The sequence below is a fragment of the Oryctolagus cuniculus genome, chromosome 6 (assembly GCF_051225735.1).
Source record: "Oryctolagus cuniculus isolate XC-2025 breed Fujian yellow rabbit chromosome 6, ASM5122573v1, whole genome shotgun sequence".
Lineage (NCBI taxonomy): Eukaryota > Metazoa > Chordata > Mammalia > Lagomorpha > Leporidae > Oryctolagus > Oryctolagus cuniculus.
The window spans coordinates 147034334-147048740 of record NC_142872.1 but is presented as its reverse complement, the minus strand read 5'-3'; the positions used below and the strand labels follow the sequence as shown (position 1 = coordinate 147048740).

The window sequence follows — 14407 nt, the reverse complement described above, 5'->3', positions numbered from 1 at the left end:
TCTAAATATCTGCTATCATGAGGCAGGAGGCCAGTACCTTGCACACTAGGGTAAGTTCAACAAAAGTTCAAGATAGAGTAATTGAATAAATGAACAAGGCTCACTTCCATATATCACCCACAATCCCTAGAAGGAGCTTGGATCAGCTGCTCTTTGAGGTTCAGTAAGGTGACACATGTAGCCATAGTCCTGCAAGGACCTGAGAAAATCCAATCACATCTCTAGAATTCAGTTGCAGCTGTAAAATCAAGAAGTTTGCCTAGTGAGAAAAAGAACCCCTTTTCTTGATCTCTACTAAGATAGCTGAATATTCACTATCTAGATTTTTATAAGAAAGCTGAATCTCAAGCATTCCTCATTCCAGGAACACAAACTGAGTGGCTCAGACAACCAGAATTTGTTGTCTGATAATTCTGGGGGCTAAAGTCCAACATCAAGGGATGAGTAGGGCACTGCTCCTTCTGCAGGCTGTAGAGCAGGATTTGCTGCAGGCCTGTCTCCCAGCTCCTGGTAGCTTCTTGGCTTGTGACAATATAATTTCAATCTTACATGGACATTGAGTGTCTCTGCCTGTGTCCAGAGTTTGCCCTTTTAAAAAGGACATTGATTATATTGGTGCCACATACTCCAGTAGAACCCCATCTTAACTAATTATCTCTGCATAAAACCTATTTCCAAGCAAGTTCATATTCTGAGGTTTTGAGAGTTTATGACTTCAATATATGAACTTGAGGGGACATAATTCAATGCATAGCAAAACCATACAAGATTCATCTATTTTAAATATCATGCTATGTTGCATTCACATAGTAATTTCCTTTCTTTTTTAAGATTTATTTATTTATTTGAAAGTTAGAGTTACACAGACAGAGAGGAGAGGCAGAGAGAGAGAGGTCTTCCATCCTCTGGTTCACTCCCCAGATGGCTGCAATGGCCAGAGCTGTGTCTATCTGAAGCCAGGAGCCAGGAGCTTCCTCCAGGTCTCCCATATGGGTGCAGGAGCCCAAGGACTTGGGCCATCCTCTATGGATCTCCCAGGCCATAGCAGAGAGCTGGATTGGAAGTGGAGCAGCCAGGTCTTAAACTGGCTCCCATATGGGATGCTGGCACTGCAGGTGGCAGCCACACCCACTACGCCAGAGCACCGGCCCCAGTAATTTCTTTTCTAAAAACCTCAATATTTACCAGGTAGATTATGTAACACTTCCATTTTAAACAAATGGAATAAGAGGAACAGATATAACCTCTGTCATTTTTAAATTCACACAGTTGTTTCCAACACTAATTTCTGAATATTCTAATGTCTAGGCCAGTGATTTTATTCCAAGATTGAATCATATTGCCTCTTCTTCATACATGATTTCTTTTTCTAAAGATGTATTTATTGCTGTTACTCTAAGTCCATCCAACTGAATGTCTAAAAGCTGCTTAGCATTGCTCACTTCTCAAACTGAGTCTCCCACACGGGTGACAGGAATCCAAGCACTTGTGCCAGCATCTGCTGCCTGCCAGTGTCTATCAGCAGGGAGCTGGAATCAGGAACAGAACCAGGACTCAAAGACAGGCTCTCTGACATGGGGTGCAGGCATCACAAGCAGACGCTTAACTGCTACACCAACTGCCTGCCCTACAAAGATTTCATAAGAGATGGGCAGAGGGAGATTTTCCAGATACAGAGAGAAGAGGATGGCCTTGACAGGATGAAGGGGCCAGGAGACAATGAGTAGAAGCAATGCTCACTGCCACCAGAATCCAGACAGGCATGGAAACAGTCACCTGTGAAACCTGCAGAGGGAGAGCAACTGTGCTTGATTCTGGACCAGTGGTACAGACGTCAGACATCTGCATTCTAAGCTGTGGGAGAATACATTTCTGATGTTTAAGGTTTGTGGTAATCTGTTACAGCAGCCTTAACAAACACAGCATCTCTGAGTACAAGTTTCCCATCTGCTGGACTGAGCATGGAAGGCGGCATAGATCAGTGGACCTCAACGCGGTACAAACGAGACTCAGTGGGAGAGCTTCTAAATGTTCTGGGGTGAGCTCCACTCCAGAGATTCAGTAGTCTGAGTTGAGGCCTGAGTATCAGCACTTATAAACACTCTCCACGTGGTTTAAGGTACAGCCAGGTTTAGTGGCCTCCACACTACATGGCTCTTCCCAAATCTAGGACATTTAGCTATTTGGATATGGCATAAGAGAGTTTCAGGAAGGACAGAAGCAAAGCAAAACCATCCAAGAGAAACCAAAGGAAGACTGTGTTATGTCAAGAGCCAGAGGAAAACCATAGACAATTCCAGCACATCCCCTTGGTATTTAATAGCTCTCCTCTCCCAGCAAGGATGAAATCATCACCCAGCAGTGGGAAAACACTGACTGAAAGGCTACATCAAATGGCAGGCCAATTTACTTCTGAGCTCTGCCAGACAAAAATCAAAAGGCCAGTAGAAATTCAAAGGACTCCCTTTCTTAATAATTCATTCATCCATTCATGAAATATTTATTGGTGTCCTTTCTTGTATGCCATTCAACACTCAGTCACTCAACAAATACGTACAGGGTTCACACTCTGCATCAGGCAACAGGCCAGGTTCTTGAGCTCTAATAGTAAACAAAGTCCAGAAAGATCTTACCCTCTCCAGGGTGCTGTGAATAAACATTCCGTGATGACAAATAAATTAGGGGTGTGGAGTAGGGAGGAGGAAGGGGAGGCCGTGCACAGGCTTGGACAGGGGAAGAGTTACTAAAGGTAAATTTGGGCAAAGCCCTTAAATAGGTGAGGGTACAGCTGTGAGTATCTATCTGCTTAAAGAGCTTCCCAAGCAATGGGGCAGCAGGCATTAAGGGACAATTTTTCAGTAAATCTGCAGTTTCATCTCTTCTTAGAACTCAATTACTTGATTAAAGAATCAACAGACAGACATCCCTTGATTTATGATAGGGTTTGGCCTAATAAATCCATTGAAAGTTAACAATATCATCAGTGAAAATTACACTGAGTACACTTAACCTCCTGAACATCTCCTGAACATCATAGATCGGTTTCTCCAGAATGCGTGTCACTTTCACATGACGATAAAGTCAAAGAATGGTAATGTGAAAAGCCAGGTCATACACTAGGGACTGTGTGTTTTCCCCTCTGCTTTGCCTGACTTGCAAAATGATTTGGAAGTGGTACATAAAATCTATTTAGCTGTACGTGAAACTCAAATGTGAGGGCTAATGCTTTCCTGAGGAATTGGTTCTAACAATAAGACTCTTCTTTTACCCCCTTTTAGTAATAAAAAGAGCAAAAGGAAGATCTTCAAGCAAATGCCCCAAAAGTAAGTGAAGTCATTGTGGGGCCTCCTTCTCCCAAGGGCGAATTCCTCAACAAGAAGCTCACAGGAGGAACAGTGACCATGGAGGCAGGAGCTGCTGAGCTCCATGCTGATTTTTCGGACTGTGATGTGATTTCTTTCTATCATTTTTGGACCAGACCCCTTTCCAATTAGGGATCACAGCTGCTAAGAATAAAGTAGTGTCTGTTTAACTGGCAGAAGGCACAATGGCCCACTCAGGCCATCAATGGGAGTCATTGTGCTGAAAATATTGCCATTGAGATTTTGAAAATGCTAATGGAATTAATTTCTCTTTCAATGTTGATTGTCACCCAGCTCTTTTTCCAAAAGGGAGGAGGGGGTTTTATTTTACTTCTGGCAGAACAAAAATATTTCTCACGAAAATACAGATTCAGGATTTTAAAACTTCCTGGAACTTGTGATATTATTTTGTTAACCAAGTTGCTTATGGAGGAGAATGCAACCCAAAGAGGTCAAAATAATTAATTCAAGCAACACTGCTATCTAAGGGCAGATCTGAACAAGGACCCAGTCTGGTCAATTCCATCCAGCATTGTTCTCGATAGTAGGAAGTCCTTCTACACTGGACAGCCTAGGGGAACAAAAGGAATGTGTCCATTCAGATACAGGCAGTACATTATATGGCTTGTGTGAACTTTAGATTTCAAGTCTGCAAAATTTGTGGAATCATCCCCTTCAGATGATCTGTTGATTGTTGGTAAGTAACTCCTTCCAGAAGGTGAGGGTGCTTCAGCCATCCGAATATAGTGCCCTGAAGATTGCATATACGGTAAGTCTCCTTTTAAAAGCAGGTCCTGCTAACATTGTAGAGAAAAAAACAGAAAGGTATGATTCAGTCCACAGTTAGATTAAGCAAATTCTACCTTATCTGCACGTTGTCATCCCCAGTAAACATGGCCCTGGTTTAGACCTGTAGTTTTAGCACAAGTAAAAAATGTAACTTAAATTTCAGAAAACTTTTGTTTTTAAATACTTCATCTGATCTTCATTAATAATGCTTACTAAAATGTCAAGTCCTATACTAGGCAAAAAGGGAGCAGGTTTTCTCTTCTGCCATGATTTGCAATGTGACCTCGGAAAAACTCATTTTTGAGGCCTCTGCTGTGGCACAGGTTACACTGCTACCAGAAACACTGGCAATGCATATGGGTGCTGGTGTGCTGGTTTGCTCCACTTTTGATGAAGTTCCCTGTCAACGTGCCTGGCAAAGAAGAAGATAGCCCAAATCCTTGAGTCCCTACCACCTACATGGGAGATCCAGATGAAGTTACAGGCAGCTAACTTCAGTCTGGCCAAGCCCATGCTGTTGCAGCTATTTGAAGAGTGAACGAGTGGATGGAAGGTTGTATGTGTGTGTGTGTGTGTGTGTGTGCCTCATGTCTCTGTTACTCTGCCTTTCAAATATTTTTTAAAAGAAAAATTCACTTTATGTCTCTCAGTCTCAGTCTATCCATCATTAAAATAGGAAATTTTAATACTTGCCTTGAAATCTTCACATACAAAAGGTAAATATAATCTGGAAATGTTACAAATGCAAAGATTTTTTTTTCATTTTCAATTATCTTTATACACAGAAGAAGACCAATTTAGTATATATTAAGTAAAGATTTCAACAGTTTGCACCTACACAGAAACACAAAGTATAAAGTACTATTTGAGTCCTAGTTATGCCATTAATTCACATAGTACAACACATTAGGGACAGAGATCCTACGTGGGGAGTAAGTGCACAGTGACTCCTGTTGTTGATTTAACAATTGACACTCTTATTGATGATGTCAGTAATCACCTGAGGCTCTTGTCATGAGCTGCCAAGGCTATGGAAGCCTTTTGAGTTCGCCAACTCCAATCTTATTTAGACAAGGCCATAGTCAAAGTGGAAGTTCTCTCCTCCCTTCAGAGAAAGGTATCTCCTTCTTTGATGGCCCATTCTTTCCGCTGGGATCTCACTCACTGAGATCTTTCATTTAGGTCACTTTTTTTCCCACAGTATCTTGACTTTCCATGCCTGAAGTACTCTCATGGGCCTTTTAGCCAGATCCGAATGCCTTAAGGGCTGATTCTGAGGCCAGAGTGCTGTTTAGGACAAATGCAAACATTTTAAATACAATCCCTTTGGAGAATATTTGTTAATAGTAGTAACATACCAGTGTCTAGGCTACTGTAACAATATACCATAGGCTGGGTGACTTAATCAACAGACATTGATTTCTCACAGTTGGAGGCTAAGAAGTTACATGGTGGACACAGAGAGACCTTTGGGAAGGCCCAGACCAAAGTACCAATCAGCACGTTTTCTTGTGAGGATCTTCTTTCTGGCTTTCAGGAAGACAACTTATATATTTTCACATGGTGGTCAGAGAGAGCTCAGATCTCTCTCCCTTTTTAATGAGATCATTAATACTGTCACGGGACTCTACCCTCCAAGCTTCATCTAACCCTAATAACTTCCAAAGGCCTCACCTCCATGTATAATCACACTGGGAGTTAGGGCTTCAACATATGAACTGTGAGAGAGACATAATTCAGTCAATAGCAGCTAGCACCTTTAATTCATTCCAGTATCCTTGCAGATTTGCAGTAGTATTTCCCATGACCAGCAGTAACTGAACCATAGCAAAGTGTTTGTCCAGGTTCCTAATCCCACCAGGTAGACTATCTAGGACTCAAACCATGTATGTTGACACTGATGGCTCTGACATAACGGCCATGTGCGTGTGATTTCTAGAAAGTAGACCAAAACTCAACCGAGCGAGCAGGGGAAAAATGTCTGCAAAACTCTTTGAGTAAACTAGCCAAACTTGTTTGCGTGATTTTCTGCACTTACAAAGATGAGCATCCCCACCCCACCCCCAAGAGAAATTGTCTTGAAGGCTAAATGCCTTATCTCCTGGTGCAGAGTCCAGAAATATCAAAAACAATCATTGAAATCATATCTTCAGGTCAATCAGTTTACAAATTTGACAGCTTAATCAAGAAATGTGTTGTCTCCACTACCTTTTTTTTTTTTTTTTGGTCTAAGATTAGGCAATTTCAACAAGATAAAAGTTTGCCCAAGGTTCATACAAAGAATTTCAGAAACTGACCTTCTTGGCAGGCCCAAACACTTTTTTTAATCACAAGCAAAAACCTAAAAAAATTAAAAAATAGAAAAGCTAACAACAAAATTTTCTAATTCAATGACTTTTTTCAAACATCTAACATCCAGAAATAAATATTAGAAGCTAAAACTTGGTGAATTTACTATCATCTTTCCTTTAAGGGGTCACCACTGGTCCTATATGCAGAAGTAGGCTGAAGTCAGTGTCACAAGCAGCTTTGGCAGAAGTCAGCAGGACATCTGATCAAGTTCTTATAAATTTGTAGCAGCACTCCTGTTCCCAAGTAATAATCCAGCTCCTAACCTCTGGCAACCTAGAACTGAAGTTTAGTTCATTATTTCTTAGGTAGAAGAGCTTTATTAGGGGAGACAAATCAATCCCTCAAATGTGATTTTCTGGCAAGTGGCTTTTTCCTGGGAGCCTGACACCAGACCATCAAATTAGGAATACACCAATTGAAAAGAGAAAGCAAAGACCAAAGCTAAGGGCCGTGGTCACAAAGTGAGTGTTGAACTCGATCCAAATAACTGACCCGAACCAACACAAACATCACTCTTTGTCAACTCTGAAAGTGGCTTTTATTTAATTCATGAAAACGGTTAAATTATGCTACTTCAAAAATTTGTAGTGTTAAGAGTTATTTTTCATTTGCTTTATGAAAAACTGTGGGGAGGCTACTCACATGGCCCATACACATGCAGTATGTGTGTTATATTTATCATTTATCATGCCACATAGCTCAAAGTTATTATGTAATTATCAAAGTTCATTATGGTGCTGTGAAATATATAGATGTTTGCATTGCTTTTCACCCATCACAAACTCCTTACACAACCTATTTAGCCTTAAGATAACCTTCAACATAACTGAAAGAGGTACTATCAATCCAAATTTGCAGATTTAAAAACTAAGGCTTAAAGTTTAAGTGGTGTGTGTGACAAAGGCTAATAGATCCAATGTTGTTGTAGAGATGGACCTTAGAGTTGAGCAGTTCCCTCATACTTACCACCTATTTCTCTTCCCTCTCTTCCTCCATCCCACCCTTCTCCCTTCTTCACCAGCAGTAACAATTGAACTTCCTGAATTAAGCCATGCAGACCTTAAATTCAGTTATCGATTGGCAAATTTATAGCATTCCTCCCATTCCAATAATCCAAAAGCATTAATCCCAGACCCAACCTGTGTTAAATTGTAGCTCCATTTCATCTTCCAAAGCCTGATTCTACCTTACATTACAGGTATTGGGGGCAGAGGGAAATATGGATGAACTTGTATAATCTTTAACGGTGCTCATAACATAGACCTCCCCTGTCTGTTGTGCTCACAGGGGTATTCTGTTGTCCCCACTTACCCTTGAGAAAAAAGACTCAGGGCAATAAAGTTTGATGTCATTGAAAAATTGAGGAAAGTTTCTCCAAATGTCAGAACCTCTTGCTGCAGACTTGAAGGGGGAGAAAGAAGTTTCACCTCCTTGCTCCAGCAAGCCCATCGTCCTCATATCCCTGCTGTTCATTTTTGTTTTCAGCAAAAATGCAGTTTTAACTGTTGTCCATAATTATATGACCATCTCCCCTCTCATGGCAAACTCTGACCTCTCTATCTTTCATTCAAGAAATGAAGACGCATCCCCAGCTGGTTCATTGTGAAGTCTGAATGAGAGACTTGTGTCTGGAGGTGATCAGCATTTTTATGATTAATATCACTAGCAGGAGTCAGGGGGCTGGGGAAATGGTAAATGAAGAGTAAAAAGAGAAAAGGGAGAAAAACAAACTAGCATGGAAAAGCTATAGAAATGTATGTGTGACTCAGTTACCAATGTCCACATTTGGTTCCTTCTAGAAAGGAGAAAAATGAGTTTTGCCCAGGGTATGTGGAAAGATTTTCTACTCCTACCAGATATTAACTAACAAGTGTTACTAGGAAAAAAAAAATACAGGAGTGGACAAGGGTTAGGAATCTCTTCAGTAAATACAGGGCTAAGAAAATTTGAAGATTTCTATACACAAAACTTTAATATACAAATAAGAAGTGTTAGACAAGAGTTCAGATATGCCAAATTTGCCAAATGTATGTGATAGTGGAAACATTTTCTTCCAGAAATAAACTATTCTCACAGAAAAGAGAAGGTTTCTCACAGAATAGAAAAGAGGCTGTAAGACAATGTTTCCACCGTCAATGTCACAGAAAGTTCTATGGAATGCAGGTTATATCTGCTTTTTTAAAAAGATGACAAAAACTCCAGATAAAATATAATTGACTTTTCATATTTGCATAGTTGCCTACAGTTCATCACTGGCAGTCTCAAATGATGATGTTTTGGTCTCACTGCCTCTTGAATAGTACTTAATTCTACATGGCCCTTAATTAAAGCTATGCATGAGCCCCTAAATAAGAGTAGAATCTTCTCCGAGTCTTCCTGCAATTTCCCCGTTCTTTTCATTTCTATTTTTTCCTCCTTTTCATCAAAAACCTAGATACAGGCCTGAAGAGAAAGTCTCCTACTTCCTTCCTAGACTCCAACTTGGGTCTAGCACTCTCTTCTCTTCCAGTAGGATCCTTGGCAATGGGAGTGCTGGGAACACAGCTGCTGATGAGTTCAGCTGATATTTACTGAGTTCACACTGAGCTTGCAAATACGGGAGTGGGATAGGGGTGGTGCAACAAACCAGGATTCTCTGGGTATAAACATAAATCCAAGTTACACTAGTGTCTCAGATTCACTCGTTCTGCTGGGCAAGAGGAGGTGACAGAGAAACCATCTTCCGCGGCTCTATATTGTGAACATCAGTAGTGCCTGGTTTCTCTGATTAAGAATACAACAGAAGAAAAGAATCATCAAGTATTCTTTGAGTCTTTTGTATGAATGTGGCGTCTATATAGAGGAAACAGTGTGTGTCTCTTACTCTTTTTTTCTTGTCTCCCTAGGATCCCTTCCTTTTGGAGAATCATGCCTTGCCCCAGTGCTTGCTCTATATGGTGTGAAAAGAATGAATTCTGTATCATCTGGGTCAAGGAGGACACAAGGCCACAAAGGTTCATCCTGGTGTCAAAGGGGTCCACTGAGGGGTGAGCCCATGAGGTCAGCAGGGCTGCCTATGTGTGCCCTCAGGATTTCTGCTGCAACTCTCAAGAAAGAGGAGCTCTTTGTTTTCTGTGATCACAATCACTGCTCTGCGAGTGAGGTAAGCCGGAAACCATGGAGTCCACGTTGCCTACCACGGAAGAAATGGCTTCCTGAGAATCAATCCAAAATGGAGGAAGACAGAGCAGAGAGAAAGAGAGAGAGAGAGAGAGAGAGAGAGAGAGAAAGGAAGCAATTTGCTGATAGCATTAATTGGGCAACTGGATTAGCACCTCAATGTGTTTTTATTAGAATTGCAAGTGATCTTCTACCATGTCTCCGGTATAACTATTCCTTTAAAAATGCGTTTTCCATGTGAGTTGTCCTCATTCTGACACAAGCAGTTGTTAAAAAGCTGTGTTACAACAGACATTACAACTGGCAAAGGAGAAATATAATTTTCTTATTGATCATTCTTTGTTTCCCGAAGCTATTCTGTTAAACTAAAGGTCTAAGAGCAGAGAACACATTTTTATTTGCCCCTTCTGAGTCATATTAATTAGTCAATGTTTTCAAAGTGCTTTTTGAGATGAAATCATTATTCATCAGCAAATGCATATTTTTGCTAGCATAATGATGACTTCTTTTAAGGATGCTAATTGGCCCACCTGCCATGAAAGAACAATTCCACCCTTGCATTAATGACTAGAAACATCATACGTAGGCATCTATTTATTAACTCACAAGTTAAGACTTCATCTGCAATCACACACACACACACACACACACACACTTTTTACTGTTACAACAGCAATGAAAATTCATTGCAAATAAGTAGAAAAGTTTGGCAATGCTGTACACCTCCTGAAAATAGAATGGTGCTTGTGTGGGAGCCACAAGAGAAAACCCATTATTCTCATTATTTCCATATCATTGTTTCTATAAATGGGAAAAACATTTCCATATTTCTCAGTGAAATAGACCTTATTGAAGTAGTCCATTCTCAACACCTGTCCTACAAATATTGTTTTATGCTGTTTCTATTCTGTTTCTAAAAGGAGAAAAAGATTATTTAATCATATTTTTAGTATTTAAATAAAATCTGTTAAAAACATATATTCAGAATGAATATAAAAATCCAGCCTTGAAAAACATGAAAAATAGCAATCCAAATGGAAATGAAAGATTTCCTACACATTTTTTTCTGACATGCACAAAGAACTTTATGGTCTCTGTAATGTTATCCAAATATTCCTTTTTTTCTACATTATATTTTTATCCATGCCCTATTGCACTGGATATCAGATGTTTGATGCACCATTTGAAGTGACTTAATTTTTTCCCAAGGACTACAATGATTTTTATAAAATCTTCCCTGCAGAATCTAAACTATTTGGAAAGTAACATTAATAGCCCTCCCATTTGAGAAAAGTGAGAGGACTATAAAAATCTAACAAAGAGAGCCAAGTACAGTACAGCTCTTATAAACCTTGAGTCTAAAAATAAATTTTTTCATGACACTTATTTGAAAAGAGAGTTGTTCTAAAGGAATATTCTAGAAATAAATTAAATCCAAATGTCTCCTTTAATAAAGTAGCAATTCACTAGTCACAGGCTGGATTACCTCTTTCCTACACCAAGGTACCCTTGAATGGATTGAAGTGTTCATTTGTTAAAATGTCATCCCAGGGTCAGAAGAGTGAAGGCAACACTGAAAAGCACCTGAATTATTATCAACAACCAGATTCTATCCCAGGATAATCCATCTGCTTTGTATGTGGAAAGAATCCAACTGAAATTTTGGAAATTTTGAGGATCTGGTTTTTAAATCACATCTTATTTCTTAAAAATTAACCAGGGTTTGGCACTTTGCCTAGCAGTTAAGTAACTGAACAAGGTGCTCATATCCCATATCTGAGTGTCTAGGTTTGATACTGACTTCTGGTTACTTCCTTCAGCTTTCTGGGAGGCACCCGTGATGGCCCAAGTAACTGGGTTCCTGCCACCCACATGGGAGACCAGGATGGAATTCCTCGCTCTGGGCTACTGTCTTCCACCTGGGCTCAGGCCTAGCCACAGTTGTTGTAGATATTTGGGGAGTGAACCAACAGATGAGAATTTCCCTTTCTCTCTTTCCCTCCCCTCCTCCATTCCACCACCCCCATCTCCTCATCTCTCTCTTTCACATGTGCACATACACACACAGACTTACTGTCTCTGGCTCGCAATTAAATAAATTTTTAGAAAATTAAAAATAAATAAAAATTAACCAGTTTGGTTTATGAGTTTCCATGCTATCCAACGTAGTATCCATCATTCATCTGCTGTGTCTAAGTAAGTTATTTAAAATAGCTGGGCAAGGAAACGCCCCACTATCTACAAAAGCTAATTAGATTCGTTTTAGTAGCTGCAGGTGTGTCTACAGTTTAAGACTAGGATCTCTACATATTGGACTAGAGGTGAATAAATAAAAGGTGAATATAGTTCACCTTCTGTACTCAGTAGTCCCCAGTGTGAGGGGAGGCAGTCATAAACAGTTAAAAAATGGTGTAATAAGTTTAATGACAGAGTGTTTTTCCTGATGCATCCTGGGAAGCAACAGAGATTGGCTCAACTGCTTGTGACCCTGACACCCATGTGGGAGACCCAGATGAAGCCCCTGGCTCCTGGATACAGCCCAAATCTGGCTGTTGCCAGCATTTTGGAAGGGAACCAGCAGCTGGAAGATATTGTCTTCCCCCCCTTTCAAGTAGATGAAAATAAATAAACTTTCTTAAAACATAGAGAAAAAAATGACTTGAATTAATATTACTCAAAATAGTTCACAAAAACTCACACACCATTAAATAGAATTCATTCTGTGTATGATGCAATAAAATAAACACCCAAAGGAAAGCAAAAGGAACAGTGACATATGAGATTCAGTAGTGTCAACCCCTCCTCCATGGTCTACAGCAAAGAAACAGGTGTTGATAGCTATCCAGAATTTTGTGTGAATTATTTGGCCTCTGGGAATGATCAAGATCAAATGAGGTATGAAATAAAGCAAGAGAAGTGGAAATTCCAAATGCGTAAGTGATTACATGGAATGACTTGTTTACTGAAAAAAGAGAGAAGGAAAATTTGAAAATTCCATTTACCTAGGCCACTACTATTGACACAACCTACATGTCAGACACCTTATGTTTTTTAAAGATTTATTTATTTGCCGGCACCACGGCTCACTAGGCTAATCCTCTGCCTTGCGGCACCGGCACACCGGGTTCTAGTCCCTGTCGGGGTGCCGGATTCTGTCCCGGATGCCCCTCTTCCACAGCTCTCTGCTGTGGCCCGGGAGTGCAGTGGAGGATGGCCCAAGTGCTTGGGCCCTGAACCCCATGGGAGACCAGGAGAAGTACCTGGCTCCTGCCATCGGATCAGCGCGGTGTGCCGGCCGCAGCACGCCGGCCGCGGAGGCCGTTGGAGGGTGAACCAACGGCAAAGGAAGACCTTTCTCTCTGTCTCTCTCTCTCACTGTCCACTCTGCCTGTCAAAAAAAAAAAAAAAAAGATTTATTTATTTTACTTGAAAGAGTTACACACAGAGAAGGAGAGGCGAGAGAGAGAGAGAGAGAGAGAGAGGGAGGTCTTCCATCCACTGGTTCACTCCCCAATTGGCTGCAATGGCCAGAGCTGTGCCGATCCAAAGCCAGGAGCCAGGAGTTTCTTCCAGGTCTCCCACATGGGTGCAGGGACCCAAGGACTTGGGCCATCTTCTACTGCTTTCCCAGGCTATAGCAGAGAGTGGGATTGGAAGTGGAGCAGCCAGGACTCGAACCAGCACCCATATGGGATGTCAGCACTGCAGATGGCAGCTTTAACCTCAACGTCACAATGCCGGCCCTGCCAAGCACTTTATAAGGTACCAGGGACATGGAGGCAATCAAGAAAGACTCAGATCTTGCTCTAAGTGAGTTCCCAATCTTTGAACATGAAAGTGTAAAGTGAGATTTTCTAGATTTACCCTGCTCAGTATACTTGTCACTGAAATTATGTGCTTTTGAAAACTTTAAATGTGACTAGTCAGATTGAGCAGTGCTCTAAGACAGGTGCTAGACTATAAAAAATACTACAAAAAAGAATTTAATTGACTCATTTTATACTGACTGCAAGTAAAGGTGATATTTTTGAAATTGAGTTAAATAATAAGTATTTAAAATATGTTTGCAACATTAATTTCACATTTTACATTACTCTCATATGTGACTCACATAATTTTATATATTTTTATTGAACAGTACTCTAGAGTATGAGCTTCTCATTTCCTTATTGGTTGTGCCTAAGAGGGTTCCTATCTCATAATTTACATCACACCCAACAGGCAGTGCAAGGAAGCAGCAGGACACCTAGGAATCTGTAATGCATAAAGGACAGGTGTTATCAAATAATTTTCTCTGGACATTCATGTTCTTAGAACTAAATGATATACTACTAAGATAAAAATAATAATGATATCTTCTTGGGTTTCAGTATAGGGATAGGAAAGAGTCAAATGAAAACATTTTCTTAAACAAGATTTATTTTTTTGATTTTTTTCCCTGAAATTTTTGTTAGCATATGCTGCTTTTGTTCTATAGAAAAAAAAGATACCAACTCAGTGTAATTGATGGGAAAAGCAGAAAATAGCCCCTGTCATCCAAACACTGAGAGCATCCCCAAAAATGTTATTCTAGGTCCCTTGGCAACTCATTTCCAAACTTCTTCCATTTCAACCAAGTTGATCATTGGCTTCTAACCATGCAAACATATCTTGCTTTAAATCTTCTTGTCTTTGGACACAAGTCAATATTTGGCTTTGCCAACCTTGGTATTGGATGTTGCTATAGATTGTTTTTCTATCTTGTC

The 14407-nt window shown here is 40.3% G+C and overlaps 1 long non-coding RNA gene across 1 annotated transcript in view; it reads right to left on the bottom strand.

Annotated features, from left to right (window-relative positions):
- Positions 1 to 2490: 2490 nt before the first annotated feature.
- LOC149126327 (uncharacterized) overlaps positions 2491 to 14407 on the bottom strand; it is a 39970-nt gene continuing 28053 nt past the window's right edge. Inside the window, exon 3 of the long non-coding RNA XR_016234953.1 lies at positions 2491 to 4159. This is a non-coding gene — a long non-coding RNA (uncharacterized LOC149126327). The remainder of the gene's footprint in view (positions 4160 to 14407) is intronic.